The sequence below is a fragment of the Mus caroli genome, unplaced genomic scaffold, assembly GCF_978045245.1.
Source record: "Mus caroli unplaced genomic scaffold, Mus_caroli_1 scaffold_1, whole genome shotgun sequence".
Classification (NCBI taxonomy): domain Eukaryota; kingdom Metazoa; phylum Chordata; class Mammalia; order Rodentia; family Muridae; genus Mus; species Mus caroli.
In genome coordinates, this window is record NW_028227256.1 from 151,851,545 (window position 1) to 151,871,453 (window position 19,909).

At 43.8% G+C, this 19,909-nt stretch overlaps 2 pseudogenes; both read left to right on the plus strand.

Annotated features, from left to right (window-relative positions):
* The first annotated feature begins 4,711 nt into the window (after positions 1-4,711).
* Positions 4,712-7,289, plus strand: LOC147006169 (pre-mRNA-splicing factor SYF1 pseudogene; annotated as a pseudogene).
* Positions 7,290-7,398: 109 nt separating this feature from the next.
* Positions 7,399-8,765, plus strand: LOC147006170 (eukaryotic initiation factor 4A-III pseudogene; annotated as a pseudogene).
* The last annotated feature ends 11,144 nt before the right edge of the window (positions 8,766-19,909 follow it).

Consider the following 19,909-nt stretch of genomic DNA (forward strand, 5'->3'; position numbering starts at 1 on the left):
CACATCCTATTATCCATGTTTTCCCTGTAATCACAGTGTATCTTCCAGTTCTCAGAACACACATGGCAGTTACAAGAAAGCTGAACTGACTTTCCTGAAACAAGCCTATTAACTCTGGAACTCACGTGCAGCCTCTCTTTTTCTTTAGACTTAGTACACACAGTCAAGCTGCTGTTTTCAAAGGCTGCTGTCATGAGTAACCATCCTGACACACTTTAGTTTGGTTTATTACCTGTCTTAGAGGTTGGTTTGTCCTTTTTTAAAAGTCACATTCCATTTGGATCTTCTTTCTCACCCCCTAAGCTTTAATTATTTATTCTCTCCATCTGAGAAATGTTACTGCAACCCTGAAAACCACAATCATACAAGTTTTGTTTTACTTCAGAGCTGTCACTCCCCCGATCCCTTCTCCCACACTCCCATTCCCTTCCCCACCCTGCTTCTGCTCACCATCTGTAGATAAACACCCTTAAAGCTTTAACTTTATTCTTTCTCATTTATTTCCCAACATCCAGCAAATTCATGTGTATTTTCTCATCTTTCTTTCTACTCTCAAAGTTAACTCTTACCTGGGGCTTCTGCTTACCTGACATCATATCCTGAAAAGCACTCTGCATTCTTTCATAAGTTATTCCTGAGTTCTTTTTATTCAACCACATTGCTATATCTTGTAAGCATACATTTTTTTCTCAACCTGCTTTAATAAGGGTTCAACCTCCCTTCTGGCCCACCACCCACGAGAGGTAGTGGAAAAGAAAGGTTATTAGGATAAAGGAGAAGTGGACCTGTTTAGAAATAGTTCTTTGGGAGTGAGTCCAGTATTCATGGTTGGGATATCAGGATTCCATTCCTCTAGCAAAACACCAACACGAATCAGCAGCTGTAGACCAGTTTGCTCAGCAGACACCACACAGGAATCAGCAAGGGCAGTTCAATCCAGATGAAACTGCAAGGCTCATCGTCTGACCTGAGTCCACTGTGGAAGCAGCAAGAAGCGGCAGGAACCTCTTGAGAAGTTCTTTTGTCGAGGTTCTCTCTATCAATTCACCATCTGTGAAGCTCAGTAAAACAATGTAAGGCAAACCAATACATGAGTGTCAGTGAAGAATAGCCAGGCAGAGCAAGGCAAACCAATTCTCTAGCTCCCACTGTCTGTGGGGTCATATTTATATTTCTCCTAAACATCATACATCCTTTCACGTGTCTGCTACAGCAAAACATCCTTTTACCTGCATTCCCCAGCATAACATCATTTGATATAGCTGACTTTCCACAGAAACCAGAAGTTTCCACTTCAATATTTTATTGTTTTTCATACTGCTGAAATGACCACATTTAATGAATAATTTCTACATGTGTGTTTTCATGTTGTTGAAAGTATGTTCTTAGAGTAAACCCCTAGAATAACTTCTAGAAACTGTTTCTACTCTTGTGAGGGGTCAGAAAGTAACCTCATAGGTTTTTATTTTTTAATTAAATAATGCCAATTCTTCTTCAAAAGAACTCTGTTACTTTATACCCACACATGAGCATCTGTTTCCATGTAGTATCACTGGGAAAATGTTCTTACAATTTTTTTTAGCTCATATCTTTCTGATAAAAAATATACTTCAGTGTCATTAACATTACACTAGATTAATTTGTAAAAAAATTCACTTATGAGGGGGAATTGACCATCTTTTATATATTTGAGATTGATCAGTATATAATGTAAAACCATTGGGAGGGGTCTTGGAGTCCCTCTCCACTATAATGGTGACATGGTCCAGTCTGGCAAGGGTGTAGGGGAAGAGCTAGAGATTTCTTTTATAAGCAACTAGATCTCTCTCTCTCTCTCTCTCTCTCTCTCTCTCTCTCACACACACACACACACACACACACACACACACACACACACACCTTTGTGGAAGGAGCTCCAGGTAAGAGATGGGGATTTTAGGAATTTTCTCTTTGGGCTCGCAGGGACAGCAGAGAAGCAGCTGTCAGGACATAGGTAAATCACTACTCTTACAAAAAAGAGCAAAGGCGTCCTCTTAGGTTTGGAAAGGCTTCAGAGAAGAGTAGACTACCTATGTAGAATGACACAGGTACCTTTCCCATTTACACCCGGAGATGACCCTGTGCCACAGCTCTCTATACCCGGTACCCACTGGAAGAGAGCTCATCTCCCAGGAGTACACATCTGTGAGCACAGGTAAGACCACCACTTCTGCTCAAATTCCTGGCCCAAGAGGGACCCACCCAGAGCCATCAGGACACAGGAACCATGGAACAGCTGGGGACAGAATCCTTCTAGTTTCCATCTGTGCCCTGGAGCTGACCCTGTGTCACAGCTCTCCCTAACCAAATTCTTCCTGGAGAGAGCTGGTCTCAGGAGGACTGACACACAGGCTTACAGGAGAGACAAGCCACAGTCAGAGACAGCAAGACCAGCTAACACCACAGGTAACCAGATGGCTAGAGGCAAGGGCAAGAACACAAGCAACAGAAATCAAGGCTACTTGGCATCATCAGAACCCAGTTCTCCCACCACAGTGAGCCCTGGATACTCCAACACACCAGAAAAGCAAGACTTTGATTTAAAAATCATATCTCATGATGATGATAGATGACTTTAAGAAGAACATAAATAACTCCTTTAAAGAAATAGAGAAGAACAAAGGTAAGCAACTTGAAGCCCTTAAAGAGGAAACACAAAAATCCCTTAAAGAATTATAGGAAAACACAACCAAACAGGTGAAGGAACTGAATAAAACCATCCAGGATCTAAAAATGGACATAGAAACAAGAAGTCACAAAGGGAGACAACTCTGGAGAAAACCTAGGAAGGAGATCAGGAGTCATAGATGCAAGCATCACCAACAGAATACAAGAGATGGAAGAGAGAATCTCAGGAGCAGAAAATACCATAGGAAACATTGACACAACAGTCAAAGAAAATGCAAAGTGCAAAAAGCTCCTAACCCAGACATCCAGGAAATCCAGGACACAATGAGAAGATGAAACCTAAGGATAATAGGTATAGAAGAGAGTGAAGACTCCAAACTTAAAGGGCCAGTAAATATCTTTAACAAAATTATAGAAGAAAACTTCTCTAACCTAAAGAAAGAGATGCCCATGAACATACAAAAAACCAACAGAACTCCAAATAGATTGGGCCAGAAAAGAAATTCCTCCTGTCACATAATAATCAAAACACCAAATGCACAAAACAAAGAAAGAATATCAAAAGAAGTAAGGGAAAAAGGTCAAGTAATATATAAAGGCAGACTTATCAGAATTACTGCAGACTTCTAACCAGAGACTATGAAAGCTAGAAGATCCTGGGCAGATGTTATACAGACCCTAAAAAATCACAAATGCCAGCCAAGCAAAACTCTCAATTACCATAGATGGAGAAACCAAGCTATTCCATGACAAAACCAAATGTACACATATCTTTCCACAAATCCAGCCCTACAAAGGACAATAGATGGAAAACTCCAACACAAGGAGGGACACTACACCCTAGAAAAAGCAAGAAAGTAATCTCCTTTCAACAAACACAATAGAAGATAACCACACAAACACAAAAATAACATCAATAACAACAGGGAGCAACAATCACTAATGGCCGAGAAGCAACACTCTTACATGTTCAACACTTAGTCCCATTGCTGACCAGATTGCAAGCTGGCACAACCACTCTGGAAATCAGTCTGGCAGTTCCTCAGAAAATTGGACATAGTACTATCGGAGGACCCAGCTATACCACTCCTGGGCATATACCCAGAAGATGCTCCAACATTTAATAAGGATACATGCTCCACTATATTCATAGCAGCCTTATTTATAATAGGCAGAAGCTATGAAAAAAAAAAACAGATGTCCCTAAACAGGAATGGATACAGAAAGTGTGGTACATTTACACAATGGAGTACTATGCAGCTGTTAAAAACATTGACATCATGAAATCAACAGGAAAATGGATGGATCTAGAAAATATCACCCTGAGTGAGCTATCTCAGTCACCAAAGAACACACATGGTATGCACTTACTGATAAGTGGGCATTAGGCAAAGAGTGTGGAATACACATGATACAAGTCACGGACCACATGAAGCTCAAGAAAGAGTGTGGAATACACATGATACAAGTCACGGACCACATGAAGCTCAAGAGGAAGGAAGACCAAAGAGTGGATGCTTCAGTCCTACTTACAAAATAATCAAGGGAAGTAGAGGGTGGGAGGGACTTGGGAGGAAGAGAAGAGAGGGAGGGGGAAAAGAGGGTGTAGTGGCTATTCCTGGTTGTCAATTTGACTATATTTGGAATGAACTACAATCCAGAATTGGAAGGCTCACCAGTGACCCTTATCTGGAGGCTTGGAGATAGAAGCTTCTGATCTGGATCTTGGTATGGAGATCTTGAGGCATAGTGGCGATGGATTCCAGAAGATTAAATCTCGGAGTTCAAGGTAATCCGGGATTAAAGGTGTCTGGGCTACACCTTTTATCTGGGATTAAAGGTGTGATGGAACACACCTTTAATCTGGGCTACACCTTCTGCTGGAGACAATATAGGGACATTGGAAGAAGGGAGTCTTGCTCTTGCCCTTTGCCTGCTTGCTGTGTGAGACTGAGTAACTACTAGATCCTTGGACTTCTATTCACAGCTGCGACTGAACCATTGTTGGGAATTGGACTGCAGACTGTACCGGAGAGCCAGGAAGATGGAGGTGATGGCGTGAGTTCTGCATCCCGAGCGGCCGGACCTTGTTTTTGAGGAAGAGGACCTTCCATATGAGGAAGAAATCATGAGGAACCAGTTCTCCGTCAAATGCTGGCTCCGCTACTTCGAGTTCAAACAGGGGGCCCCCAAGCCCCGACTCAACCAGTTGTATGAGCGGGCACTCAAACTGCTTCCCTGCAGCTACAAACTCTGGTACCGCTATCTGAAGGCACGCCGGGCACAGGTGAAACATCGCTGTGTGACTGACCCTGCCTATGAAGATGTCAACAACTGCCATGAGAGGGCCTTTGTGTTCATGCACAAGATGCCACGCCTGTGGTTAGACTACTGCCAGTTTCTCATGTACCAGGGAAGGGTAACACATACCCGCCGCACCTTTGACCGTGCCCTCAGGGCACTGCCCATCACACAACACTCTCGCATCTGGCCCCTGTATCTGCGTTTCCTGCGCTCCTACCCACTGCCTGAGACTGCTGTGCGAGGCTACCGTCGCTTCCTCAAGCTGAGTCCTGAGAGCACTGAGGAATACATCGAGTATCTCAAATCCAGTGACCGGCTAGACGAGGCTGCACAGCGCCTGGCCACGGTGGTGAATGATGAGCGCTTTGTATCCAAGGCTGGTAAATCCAACTACCAGCTGTGGCATGAGCTGTGTGACCTTATCTCCCAGAATCCAGACAAGGTACAGTCTCTCAATGTGGATGCCATAATCCGTGGTGGGCTCACCCGTTTCACTGACCAGCTGGGCAAGCTGTGGTGCTCTCTGGCAGACTACTATATCCGCAGTGGCCACTTCGAAAAGGCTCGGGATGTGTATGAGGAGGCCATTCGCACGGTGATGACCGTGCGGGACTTCACCCAGGTGTTCGACAGCTATGCCCAGTTTGAGGAGAGCATGATTGCAGCAAAGATGGAGACTGCCTCTGAACTGGGGCGTGAGGAGGAGGACGATGTGGACCTAGAGCTGCGCCTGGCCCGCTTCGAACAGCTCATCAGCCGACGGCCCCTGCTTCTCAATAGCGTCCTTCTGCGCCAGAACCCACACCACGTCCACGAGTGGCACAAGCGTGTAGCCCTCCATCAGGGCGGCCCTCAGGAGATTATCAACACATACACAGAGGCTGTGCAAACAGTAGACCCCTTCAAAGCCACAGGCAAGCCCCAAACACTGTGGGTTGCATTCGCCAAGTTTTACGAAGACAATGGACAGCTGGATGATGCTCGTGTCATCCTAGAGAAGGCCACCAAGGTGAACTTCAAGCAGGTGGATGACCTGGCAAGTGTGTGGTGCCAGTGTGGGGAGCTGGAGCTCAGGCACGAGAATTACGACGAAGCCTTACGAGGCCTTAAAGCTGCTTCGGAAAGCCACGGCTTTGCCTGCCCGCCGAGCTGAGTACTTTGATGGTTCAGAACCTGTGCAGAACCGTGTATATAAGTCACTGAAGGTGTGGTCCATGCTTGCTGACTTGGAGGAAAGCCTGGGCACTTTCCAGTCAACCAAGGCAGTGTATGACCGAATCCTGGACCTGCGCATAGCCACACCACAGATCGTTATTAACTATGCCATGTTCCTGGAGGAGCACAAGTACTTTGAGGAGAGCTTCAAGGCATATGAGCGTGGCATCTCACTGTTCAAGTGGCCCAATGTTTCAGACATCTGGAGCACCTACCTGACCAAATTCATCTCGCGCTATGGGGGCCGAAAGCTGGAGCGTGCACGGGATCTCTTTGAGCAGGCACTCGATGGCTGCCCACCAAAATATGCCAAGACTTTATACCTGCTCTACGCACAGCTGGAGGAGGAATGGGGCCTTGCCCGCCATGCCATGGCTGTGTATGACCGTGCGACCAGGGCAGTGGAGCCAGCACAGCAGTACGACATGTTTAACATCTACATCAAGCGGGCTGCTGAGATCTATGGCGTCACCCACACTCGTGGCATCTACCAGAAGGCCATTGAGGTGCTGTCTGATGAGCATGCCCGTGAGATGTGCCTGCGGTTTGCAGACATGGAGTGCAAGCTCGGTGAAATCGACCGCGCCCGGGCCATCTACAGCTTCTGCTCCCAGATCTGTGATCCCCGGACAACTGGGGCATTCTGGCAAACATGGAAGGACTTTGAGGTCCGGCTCGGCAATGAGGATACCATCAGGGAGATGCTGAGGATACGGCGGAGTGTGCAGGCCACATACAATACTCAGGTCAACCTCATGGCTTCACAGATGCTCAAGGTGTCGGGCAGTGCCACAGGCACCATGTCTGACCTGGCTCCTGGGCAGAGCGGCATGGATGACATGAAGTTGCTGGAACAGAGAGCAGAACAGCTGGCAGCTGAGGCAGAGCGGGACCAGCCCCCCAGGGCCCAGAGCAAGATCTTCTTTGTGAGGAGTGATGCATCCAGGGAGGAACTGGCAGAGCTGGCTCAGCAGGCCAACCCTGAGGAGATCCAGCTGGGCGAGGATGAGGACGAGGACGAGATGGACCTGGAGCCCAATGAAGTCCGACTGGAACAGCAGAGTGTACCAGGTGCTGTGTTCGGGAGCCTAAAGGAAGACTGACCCCCTCCACACTTTTTCCTCCATGGTCCCTCCCCTATAACTACCCTTCTAATACAGCCCCTCTTTGTACATCAAAAAAAAAAAATTTTTGTTTTTTTTTCAGGTCTTTCAGCGGAATCGGGATCATGGCGGCCACGGCCAAGATGGCGACGTCTGGCTGGGTGCGGAAGAGGCTGCTCAAAGAGGAGGACATGACCAAAGTGGAGTTCGAGACGAGCGAGGAGGTGGATGTGACCCCCACGTTCGACACCATGGGCCTGCGAGAGGACCTGCTGCGCGGCATCTATGCCTACGGTTTTGAAAAACCTTCAGCGATCCAGCAGCGTGCTATCAAGCAGATAATTAAAGGGAGAGATGTCATTGCACAGTCTCAGTCTGGCACAGGCAAGACGGCCACCTTCAGTATCTCAGTGCTGCAGTGCTTGGATATCCAGGTTCGAGAAAGCCAAGCTTTGATTCTGGCTCCAACCAGAGAGTTAGCGGTGCAGATTCAGAAGGGTCTGCTCGCTCTGGGGGATTACATGAACGTGCAGTGCCATGCCTGCATTGGGGGCACCAATGTCGGGGAGGACATCCGGAAGCTGGATTACGGGCAGCATGTGGTGGCAGGCACGCCGGGATGCGTCTTTGATCTGATCCGCCGGAGAAGTTTATGGACACGGGCTATCAAGATGCTGGTTTTGGATGAGGCTGATGAAATGTTGAAGAAAGGTTTCAAGGAGCAGATCTATGATGTGTACAGGTATTTGCCACCAGCCACACAGGTCGTTCTCATCAGTGCCACACTGCCTCATGAGATCCTGGAGATGACCAACAAGTTCATGACCAACCCCATCCGCATCCTGGTGAAGCGTGATGAGTTGACTCTGGAAGGCATCAAACAGTTCTTTGTGGCCGTGGAAAGAGAGGAATGGAAGTTTGATACTCTATGTGATCTCTACGACAAGCTGACCATCACCCAGGCCGTCATCTTCTGCAACACCAAGAGGAAGGTTGACTGGCTGACAGAGAAAATGAGAGAAGCCAATTTCACTGTGTCATCCATGCATGGAGACATGCCCCAGAAAGAACGAGAGTCTATCATGAAGGAGTTCTGGTCAGGTGCCAGCCGGGTGCTCATCTCCACAGACGTCTGGGCTCGGGGCCTGGATGTCCCTCAGGTGTCCCTCATCATTAACTATGACCTGCCCAACAACAGAGAACTGTACATTCACAGAATTGGGAGATCGGGTCAGTATGGACGAAAAGGTGTGGCCATCGATTTTGTGAAGAGTGATGACATCCGGATTCTCAGGGACATCGAGCAGTACTACGCCACACAGATAGACGAGATGCCCATGAACGTGGCTGACCTCATCTGAAGCTGGTGCTGGTCCACCGAGACCCTGTTTGGAAACAGAAGCTTCTATTTAATGGGGTTGATTGATATGAACTGTCTTCTCGGAGCCCCTCCGCCATCTTTTCTAATGCACGTGTAAATAACCCAATGCTTAACCTTTTACATTAAACGTGGACATTAAAAAAAAAAAACATATGTATTGTGAACCATAAATATAGCATCTTGATCTTTTTTTTAGTCAGGTCTTTGTCTTGCTCTTAATTTTTACACACTATAGCTATTATTTCTGATACATATTTCAAATGTATTCTCCCACTTTTCCAAATCTCTTCTGATTTTCTTTATGAAGGTTTTGATGTGCAGATTCTCCTTTGTTCTCAAATTGGTCATGAGGGTGAATGGATTCAAAACTGTGTCCCGTGAAGATGATTGAAATAATTTCAAGAAGTGGATCCAGCTATAGGTTTTTCCTATCTAATTCTGCTGATATCTACAGCAGTTGCAATAGGCTTTTTCTGTCTAGTTCTGCTGGCATCTACAGCAGTGGCAGTGGCCTTTATTGTAGGTGACCCCATTCCTGGAACTGAGGGTTCCACTTGAAAACCCATGGTTTCTGGGGCAGCTTTTCCTCTATTTTTCTCTTCTTTTTTATGCCCTCACTAGTCTCAACTTTCTTTATGATAACTGTTCCCATGGTGCTTTGCATCTAAGTCTTTGCATCGCCCTGGCAGGACTGCTTTGTCTTCATCTCTTCCTGAATAACTCTCATCTAAGTTTCTGGTCTCAGCTTCCTCCACAGAGTGAACAAAGTCCCCCCTACCTGTGCATTCTCACAGTACTCTTGCTTGTTCTCCTGAAAATGCTCATCACAGATACAACAGCATGTTTAATGCCTGTTTGTCCCAATACATTAGAAAGCTATTGTTGGCTTATTAAAGTGTGTATTTATAGAACCTAGTTCAATTTTTTTGCATAGTGATTATGCAATAAATCTTTTGTAGATTAACTGCAAACTATGATTCAGATTTGGTTTTGCTGGATCCTGTGTGATAGTATTTCAGTCCTAGTTTTCTGAACATGCTTTTCCCAGGATACAAACAGATATTGAAAAGGATCAACTGTTTTCTCTGAAGATCATACAGTTGCTAGTTGTGTTTTACAATTTCCTAATCAAGAAAAATATTTGATAGATTGGAGTGTGTCCAAGATTCATGGATGTGGTCTCACTTGAAATAATAATTTATATTTATTTATTGTTCTATTATACTTTTATTGTTTAAATGTAAATATATTTTGATCCTTCCAGATCTTGTCTCCCCTACCCATCCAACTTCAAGTTCTTTATCAGGAAACAAGCAAAAACCCACTAAAACAACAACTCCTACCCTACCCCACCCCTGTCTTAGGGCTTCCATTGCTGTGAAGAGACAGCATGATGAAAGCAACTCGTATAAAGAACAATATTTAATTAGGACTGACTTATAGTTCCAGAGGTTCAGCCTATTATCATCATGGTGGGAAGCCTGGCATTATTTAGGTGGACTGTGTGCTAGAAAAGGAGCTGAGAGTTCTACATCATGATCTGAAGGCAGCCAGGAAGAGACTCTTTTCTGCAGGCAGCCCGAAGGGGACTATCTTCTGCATTGGGAAGAGTTTGAGCACTAGGAGATCTCAAAGCCTGCCTACACAGTGGCACACATCCTCCAGCATGGTCACACCTATCTCAACAAGGCCACATCTCCTAATAATGCCACTTCCCATGGGCCAAGAATATTCAAACCACTACACCCCTCAAACTGAGAAAACAAAATAAAAACCATGCCCCCTGCAAATCTCCAAACTCTTACCATATAAAAACATACACATAAAACCTGGTGAGTCCATTATATGTTGGTTAATTACTCCTGAACATGAGGCCTGTCCTGGGTGGTTGATATACCCAGAGCCACTCTATTGGAGAAGAATAATTTGTAGGGCAAGAATATATATTATTCTTATAATATAGAATATGGATTAGCCAAACTTTGGATAAATGGACAATGAGATTTAAGTAGCATATTTCTTAGTGTATTTTCTATTAGGTTTTCATTTGCATATGTTTTGAATAACAAATAATCCTAGAGATTTAGTTTTATATACATATTTTAGAGTGAAGATAATTGGATAAGAAACAACACACACATATGTGCGCACACACACACACACACACACACACTAGATTATTTCATTGAAGAGACCTGACATTTGCATCAAATTGGGTCGAAGCTGATATCACATTTAAGTGAAATGAGCCAAACTCAGATTGTATACAGAATATAGAAGAAGAAAGGATGTCACTGGAGGGGACAGTACTAGAGAACAGGGAAATAGTGGAAATGGGGTAAGATAAGGAAAGAAGGGTGTCAGAATTTGTTATATGGATGTATGTCGGTCATGATGAATCCATGTAGAGCCAACTTGAACTAACAAGATGTCAGAATCATTCCAAACTGTCCTCAGATGAAAACAGCCGTGGAGCTGAGGATGGCAGGATGTTAGTGGTTATAGCAACCACAGGATCATGAAACTGCAGACGATTTTGTAATAGCAGATGCTGAACTAAATACATGCTGTGTGGATGTTCCATTTCATCTCCTGCACTCATACCTTTGGGGGCAGGTACACACTCTATCATAGCTTATGGCTATGGAAAGAGACATGGCTTTTTTGTTACATTTGTATCAGGGCAGGCTACAGAAAGGCATGAACTCAGCCTTGGGTCCAGGTAATATAGCTCTGTTCATAAGGGTGACATTAGTACATTGGCAGGACTAATCTCTTCTGGTCAGTGAGGTAAGGAAGTCTTACACTTCTCACAATTTTTCAATGGCTACTTACATCCCCGGTGTCTCTATGTCATTTTTCTCAGTATAGATCATGTCCAAATTTGCCCTTTTCATTAGGAAAATAGTCATATTGGATTAGATCTATAAACATATCTCTATACATACCTTATTTTCTTTCTATTTAATTCTTTTAGATGTATTTCTTTTATTTTATGTGTGTGAGGGCTTTACCTGCATGCAAGTGCACACCATGTGTGCCTGGTACTCATAGATGTCAGAAGATCTTGTTGGATCCCATAAAACTGGAATTATGGATGGTATAGGCCACCACTTGGGTACTGAATAAAAGCAATAAGTTCTCTTAAGTTCTGAATCATCTCTCTATCCCCAAATACATCATTTTTTTAAAAAATATTTGTTTTATATGCTAATGAAGTCCATAAATGTTTCCAGGCAAGTATTTAACATGGATTGATTACATCCAGTAAATATGTTTCATCTTTCCAAACCTCTCACATCCTTCACTAACCATTAGTAATCACCATTTAGTTATTTTTTATTGCATATTTTCCTCAATTACATTTCCAATGCTATCCCAAAAGTCCCCCATACCCTCCCCCACACTTCCCTACCCACCCATTCCCATTTTTTTTGGCCCTGGTGTTCCCCTGTACTGGGGCATATAAAGTTTGTGTGTCCAGTGGGCCTCTCTTTCCAGTGATGGCTGACTAGGCCATCTTTTGATACATATGCAGCTATAGTCAAGAGCTCCAGGGTACTGGTTAGTTCAGAATGTTGTTCCACCTATAGGGTTGCAGATCCCTTTAGCTCCTTGGGTACTTTCTCTAGCTCCTCCATTTGGGAGCCCTGTGATCCATCTAATAGCTGACTGTGAGCATCCACTTCTGTGTTTGCTAGGCCCTGGCATAGTCTCACAAGAGACAGCTATATCTGGGACCTTTCAGCAAAATCTTGCTAGTGTATGCAATGGTGTCAGCGTTTGGAAGCTGATTATGGGGTGGATCCCTGGATATGGCAGTCCCTAGATGGCCCATCCTTTCGTCACAGCTCCAAACTTTGTCTCTGTAACTCCTTCCATGGGTGTTTTGTTCCTAATTCTAAGAAGGGGCACAGTGTACACACTTTGGTCTTCATTCTTCTTGAGTTTCATGCGTTTAGCAAATTGTATCTTATATCTTGGGTATCCTAAGTTTTGGGCTAATATCCACTTATCAGTGAAAACATATTGTATGAGTTCCTTTGTGATTGTGTTACCTCACTCAGGATGATGCTTAAAAAATTGGACATAGTACTACCGGAGGATCCAGCAATACCTCTCCTGGGCATATATCCAGAAGATGTCCCAACAGGTAAGAAGGACACATGCTCCACTATGTTCATAGCAGTCTTATTTATAATAGCCAGAAGCTGGAAAGAACCCAGATGCCCCTCAACAGAAGAATGGATACAGAAAATGTGGTACATTTACACAATGGAGTACTACTACTCAGCTATTAAAAAGAATGAATTTATGAAATTCCTAGCCAAATGGATGGACCTGGAGGGCATCATTTTAGTTATTTTAAGACCAGCATTTGTGTGGTTTGCTTCCATATGTAAAAACACATGGCACTCATTTTCCTATGTCTGGATTATTTAACTTAATGTAATAGCATTCCTGTCTATCAGTTTTGTCACAACTGCCAGGATGTCATTCTTCTTCAGGACTGACTAATACTCCATCCTGAAAGCACTCCATCTGTTCGTTGATAGGTACCTCAGCTAATTTGTGTATTTTAACTGTTGTAAATACTGTCACAATAAATACTGGCATGCAGGTTATTTATTTGTATGCTGACTCTCTTCCCTTTGGATGTATGCCCAGAAGTGGGGTATCACAATCATAATACAGTTCTATTTTGAGTTTGTTGAGGAACTTCCAAATTGTTTTCCACATGGCTATGCTAATTGACATTCCCTAAACAGGACATGTATTTACCTTTCTCTACAACCAGTATTTGCTCTTTGCTTTGTTTTTGTACAAGGCAATCTGAATGGAATGAGATGGCATGTTTCTTTTCTCATTGCCATGGTCAGAAGACAAAGGACACGAAGCAACTTATTTATTTTGCTCAAAGAGGGTGCACTGTCTAGTTTTATGTCAATTTGACACAAGACTTGTCAACTTGACAGCAGAGAGGAGAAAACCTCAACTAGGAAAATGCCTCCATAAGACTGTGCTATTTGCAAGGCTGTAAGGCATTTTCTTAATTGGTGATTGGTAGGGGATGGATGGTCCAGTCCATTTTAGGTGGTGCCATTGCTGGGCTGGGTGATCTAAGAAAGCCTGCTGAGCAAGCCACAGAGAGCAAGCCAGTAAGTAACATCACTCTTGACTTCTGTGTCAGCTCCTGCCACCAGGTTCCTGCCTGGATTTACTTCAGTGATGGATTGTTACTTAGAAATTTAAGTGAAAACCCTTTTCCTCCCCAACCTGCGTTTGGCTGCATTTTCTTTTTCCTTTTCATCTCAGCAATAGAAACACTAAGACAGAAATTAGTACCAGGTCAATTGGGTATTGCTGTTACAGACTTGACCATGTCTTTTTGTAGGGAGGATTGTGGAAGGACTTTGGAACTTGGGGCTGAAAAAGCCATTGTGTGTTCAGAGCTCTGTTGTTAGAACCTAGAAGATAATTCTGGGCAGCGCAGATAATCAGGACCTGGATTATGAAGTTTCAGAGGAAAGAGAAGACTCTATTGAGTCTGCTTGATATTTTGAATTAAGAATCTGTGGTTCTGGAAAAGCAGAGGGGTTCAAAAATCTGCTATGATTAGCAAGAAAGCAGCACCATGGAAGTAAAACCTTTTCTTTTCTGGGACAATTGTTGCTGGTTCACTGGAACTGAGAAACTACAGTGATGTATTGAGGACCATAATCTGGGAGAATTTCCTCAGAGGCAGTACGTAGAAACTGTGATCCAGGTGTGGCTGAGACTGCATCTGAAGCTGTCAGCTGAACTTGGTGGTGTAAGAGTGGCCCAGGTGGTACTTGTTTTGAAGGCATGAAGGAGTCATGGAGAGAATCTGAGACTTGACACTGTAAGAGGCCAGGAAAGGCCATTGGTGAAGGTGCAGCCTCAGTAACGGTTTAATTTCTGAGATTGAAGGTCAGAAAGAAGTTAAGGCTTGGCTCCATGAAGAGAACCTAGGAGAGGCTGTTGGTGAAAGTGTAGCCTACTTACAGGACACCCAGCATTTTGGAGATGCCAATACTATGGGCAGCAGCAGGTATGGAGAGAAATGACTTTGAGCCTGGGAAACAAGCTGTGCATGCTACAGAGGGCAGAACCAGAAAAGTGACCCAACTCTAGGGGAGATGGTGAGTGAATCCTAGACACTGGATGTGGAGTTATTTTACAGTGTTTTGCTTTGTACAGATTGTCACTGTGCCCTGGCTCTTTCCTCAAAAGAAAAAAATGTAACTGACTTTACAGAAGCCCACAATTGAGAGACTTTAAACTTTTAAAGAAATATTAGAGTGTTACAGAGCTTTGGACTTGAGAAAAAATAGTGTATTTGTAAACACTTTGGGACTATTAAAGTTATTGATGTTTTATATTGTGATATTATTAACTTGCCATTTTGGGGACAAGTGAGAAAGCAAAGGTTGTAGTTGAAAAGTGACATTTGTGTGTCAGTTTGTGTGTCAACTTGACACAAGCTAGAGTTATCTGAGAGGAGGCAACCTCAATTGAGAAAATTCTCCATTAGATCTGGCTCTAGGCAAGGCTGAGGGGCGACTTCTTAGAGATTGATGTGGGAGGGCCCAGCCAATTTTTGGTGATGCCACCCCTGGGCTGGTGGTAGTGGGCGTAATAAGAAGCTGAACAAACAATCCAGTAAGTAGTGCTCTTCCATGGTCATTTCCTTGTCTTCAAGTTCATAACCTGACTTCTCTTATTGATGAACTGTTACCTGGAGCTTGTGAGTGAAATAACTCTCCTCCCCGGGCTGCTTTTGGTGATGGTGTTTCATCACAGCAATGGGATCCCAAAGGCAAAGAAATATAATCCATTATGGTGGGGAATGTAGAGGAATTTTAATCCAGCAATATGGTTGCTTTGGTAAGGGATCATATCCAAAAACTTTCTAGGTCTGTATGATCTGGCTGAAATACAGATAAACCCTTAATACAAATCTTTAACCCAAAATAATGAAGGTAAAGTTAGTTTGTAGGAGGTAGCAGCCATGTTTGAAAGTGACACCTAATTGAGGGGTGAATGAAGTGACAAATTAGAGAGAGATTGGACAGAATGGACTAGAGATAGTACGTGATCAACTCTCAGGAGAACAGCACAGGAAAGAGAGGCAACTTAAGAGAAAGCACAGAGAGAGGAAAAGGGGGCAATTCAGTGAGTTCAGCTGAGTTCAGTGCGGTGCAATTAGGTTGGTTCACGCAGTCCTGTTCAGGTCTGTTCAGTCTGTACAGCCAATGCAATGCATGGGGTTCAGAGGCAGTTCTTCCAAGCACAGCAAATCAGCGAGAAACCGATAGAGGCCAGTTTGAATCAGTCAGTTTGGAGAGGAGCTTAAGCCACATCAGCTGAGTTGAACCAGTCAGCCAGAGTTCAGAAAAAGCTAGACAGGATGAGTTTATTCAGCACTAAGCCTCAGAAGTGACAATAACATCTGGCAAATAAAAGTTACTTTTAAAAAAATAGATATTTTCTTTATTTACATTTCAAATGTTATTCCCTTTTCTGTTTTCCCTTAGAAAACCTATCCCTTTCCCCTCCCCCTGCTCACCAACCCACCCACTCCTGCTTCCTGGACCTGCAATTCCCCTACACCAGGGCATAGAGCCTTCACAGGACCAAGGGCCTCTCCTCCCATTGATAACTGACTAGGCCATCCTCTGCTACATATGCGGTTGGAGCCATGAGTCCCACCATGTGTACTCTATGGTTGGTGGTTTAGTCTCTGGGAGCTCTGAGGAGGGGGTACTGGTTACTTCATTGTTGTTTCTCCTAGGGGGCTGCAAACCCCTTCAGCTCCTTGGGTATTTTCTCTAGCTCCTTCATTGGGGATCCTGTGCTCCATCCAATGGATGGCTGTGAATATCCACTTCTGTATTTGTCAGGCACTGGCAGAGCCTCTCAGGAGACAGCCATATCAGGCTTCTGTTAGCAAGCACTTGGTGACATCCACAATAATGTCTGGGCTTGATGATTGTATATGGCATGGATCCCCAGGTGGGGAAGTCTCTGGATGGTTATTCCCTCAGTCTCTGCCCCACACTTTTTCTCTGTAACTCCTTCCATGGGCATTTTGATCCCACTTCTAAGAAGAATTGAGTACCCACACTTTGGTCTTCCTTCTTGAGTTTCATGTGGTTTGTGAATTGTATCTTGGGTATTCCAAGTTTCTGGGCTAATATCCACTTATCAGTGAGTGCACAACATGTGTGTTCTTTTGTGATTGGGTTACCTCACTCAGGATGATACCCTCCAGATCTATCCATTTGCCTAAGAAGTTCATAAATTCATTGTTTTTTAAAGCTGAGTAGTACTCCATTGTGGTAAATGTACCTCATTTTCTGTATCCATTCCTCTGTTGAGGGACATCTGGGTTCTTTCCAGCTTCTGACTATTATAAATAAGGCTGCTATGAACATACTAGAGCATGTGGCCTTATTACATGTTGGAGCACCTTTCGGGTATATTCCCAGGAGTGGTATTGCTGGGTCCTCAGGTAGTACTATGTCCAATTTTCTGAGGAACTGCCATACTGATTTCCAGAGTGGTTGTACCAGCTTGCAATCCCACCAGCAATGGAGGAGTGTTCCTCTTTCTCCACATCCTCACCAGCATGTGCTGTCACTTGAGTTTTTGATCTCAGCCATTGTGACTGGTGTGAGGTGGAATCTCAGGGTTGTTTTGATTTGCATTTCCTTGATGACTAAGGATGTTGAATTTCAGGTGCCTCTCAGCCATTCAGTATTTCTCAGTTGAGAATTCTTTGTTTAGCTCTCTACCCCAATTTTTAATAGGGTTATTTGTTTCTCTGGAGTCTAACTTCTTGAGTTCTTTGTATATATTGTATATTAACCCTCTATTGGATGTAGGATTGGTAAAGATCTTTTCCCAATTTTTTTTTTTTGTCTAAGAATGGGTTGTTTATTGAAGCATTAACACCTGAGCAATGGCTACACCACTGATCAAAATGACACCCCCCCCCCCAGAAGCAATCAGTTGCTAAGATCCCTCAGAAAGGGGTAGAGTTTCCATTTGCCTCTCCTCCATTCAAGAGAAAATGTTGATGGGCCCATTTTATACAAACAAGACTTGTACAAATAACCACGGCTGTAGCGAATTCATGAGTTAAAAGGCTGTTATATCCAGAAGAGACATCTTTGCTGTTTTCTTTGGCTCTTACATTCTTTTTTTTTTGATTTTTAATATTTTTATTACATATTTTCCTCAATTACATTTCCAATGCTATCCCAAAAGTCCCCCATAGCGCCCCCCACTTCCCTACCCACCCATTCCCATTCTTTTGGCCCTGGCATTCCCCCATATTGGGGCATATAAAGTTTGCAAGTCCAATGGGCCTCTCTTTCCATTGATGGCCGACTAGGCCATCTTTCGATACATATGCAGCTAGAGACAAGAGCTCCGGGGTTCTGGTTAGTACATCATGTTGTTCCAACAATAGGGTTGCAGATCCCTTTAGCTCCTTGGGTACTTTCTCTAGCTTCTCCATTGGGAGCCCTGTGATACATCCAATAGCTGACTGTGAACATCCACTCCTGTGTTTGCTAGGCCCCGGCATCGTCTCACAAGAGACAGCTATATTTGGGTCCTTTCAGCAAAATCTTGCTAGTGTATGCAATGGTGTCAGCGTTTAGAAGCTGATTATGGGATGGATCCCTGGATATGGCAGTCTCTAAATGGTCCATCCTTTCATCACATCTACGAACTTTGTCTCTGTAACTCCTTCCCTGGGTGTTTTGTTCCCAATTCTAAGAAGGGGCACAGTGTCCACACTTTGGTCTTCATTCTTCTTGAGTTTCATGCGTTTAGCAAATTGTATCTTATATCTTGGGTATCCTAAGTTTTGGGCTAATATCCACTTATCAGTGAATACATATTGTGTGAGTTCTTTTGTGATTCTGTTACTTCACTCAAGATGATGCCCTCCAGGTCCATCCATTTGGCTAGGAATTTCATAAATTCATTCTTTTTAATAGCTGAGTAGTACCCCATTGTGTAAATGTACCATAATTTCTGTATCCATTCCTCTGTTGAGGGACATCTGGGTTCTTTCCAGCTTCTGGCTACTATAAATAGGGCTGCTATGAACATAGTGGAGCATGTGTCCTTTTTACCGGTTGGGACATCTTCTGGATATATGCCCAGGAGAGGTATTGCTGGATCCTCCGGTAGTACTATGTCCAATTTTCTGAGGAACCGCCAGACTGATTTCCAGAGTGGTTGTACAAGCTTGCAATCCCACCAACAATGGAGGAGTGTTCCTCTTTCTCCACATCCTCGCCAGCATCTGCTGTCACCTGAATTTTTGATCTTAGCCATTCTGACTGGTGTGAGGTGGAATCTCAGGGTTGTTTTGATTTGCATTTCCCTGATGATTAAGGATGTTGAACATTTTTTCAGGTGCTTCTCTGCCATTCGGTATTCCTCAGGTGAGAATTCTTTGTTCAGTTCTGAGCCCCATTTTTAATGGGGTTATTTGACTTTCTGGAGTCCACCTTCTTGAGTTCTTTATATATATTGGATATTAGTCCCTTATCTGATTTAAGATAGGTGAAGATCCTTTCCCAATCTGTTGGTGGTTTTTTTGTCTTATTGATGGTGTCTTTAGCCTTGCAGAAGCTTTGTAGTTTCATGAGGTCCCACTTGTCAATTCTCGATCTTACAGCACAAGCCATTACTGTTCTATTCAGGAATTTTTTCCCTGTGCCCATATCTTCAAGGCTTTTCCCCACTTTCTCCTCTATAAGTTTCAGTGTCTCTGGTTTTATGTGAAGTTCCTTGATCCACTTAGACTTGACCTTAGTACAAGGAGATAGGAATGGATCGATTCGCATTCTTCTACATGTTAACAACCAGTTGTGCCAGCACCATTTGTTGAAAATGCTGTCTTTCTTCCACTGGATGTTTTTAGCTCCCTTGTCGAAGATCAAGTGACCATAGGTGTGTGGGTTCATTTCTGGGTCTTCAATTCTATTCCATTGGTCTATTTGTCTGTCACTATACCAGTACCATGCAGTTTTTATCACAATTGCTCTGTAGTAGAGCTTTAGGTCCGGCATGGTGATTCCACCAGAGGTTCTTTTATCCTTGAGAAGAGTTTTTGCTATCCTAGGTTTTTTGTTATTCCAGATGAATTTGCAGATTGCACTTTCTAATTCGTTGAAGAATTGATTTGGAATTT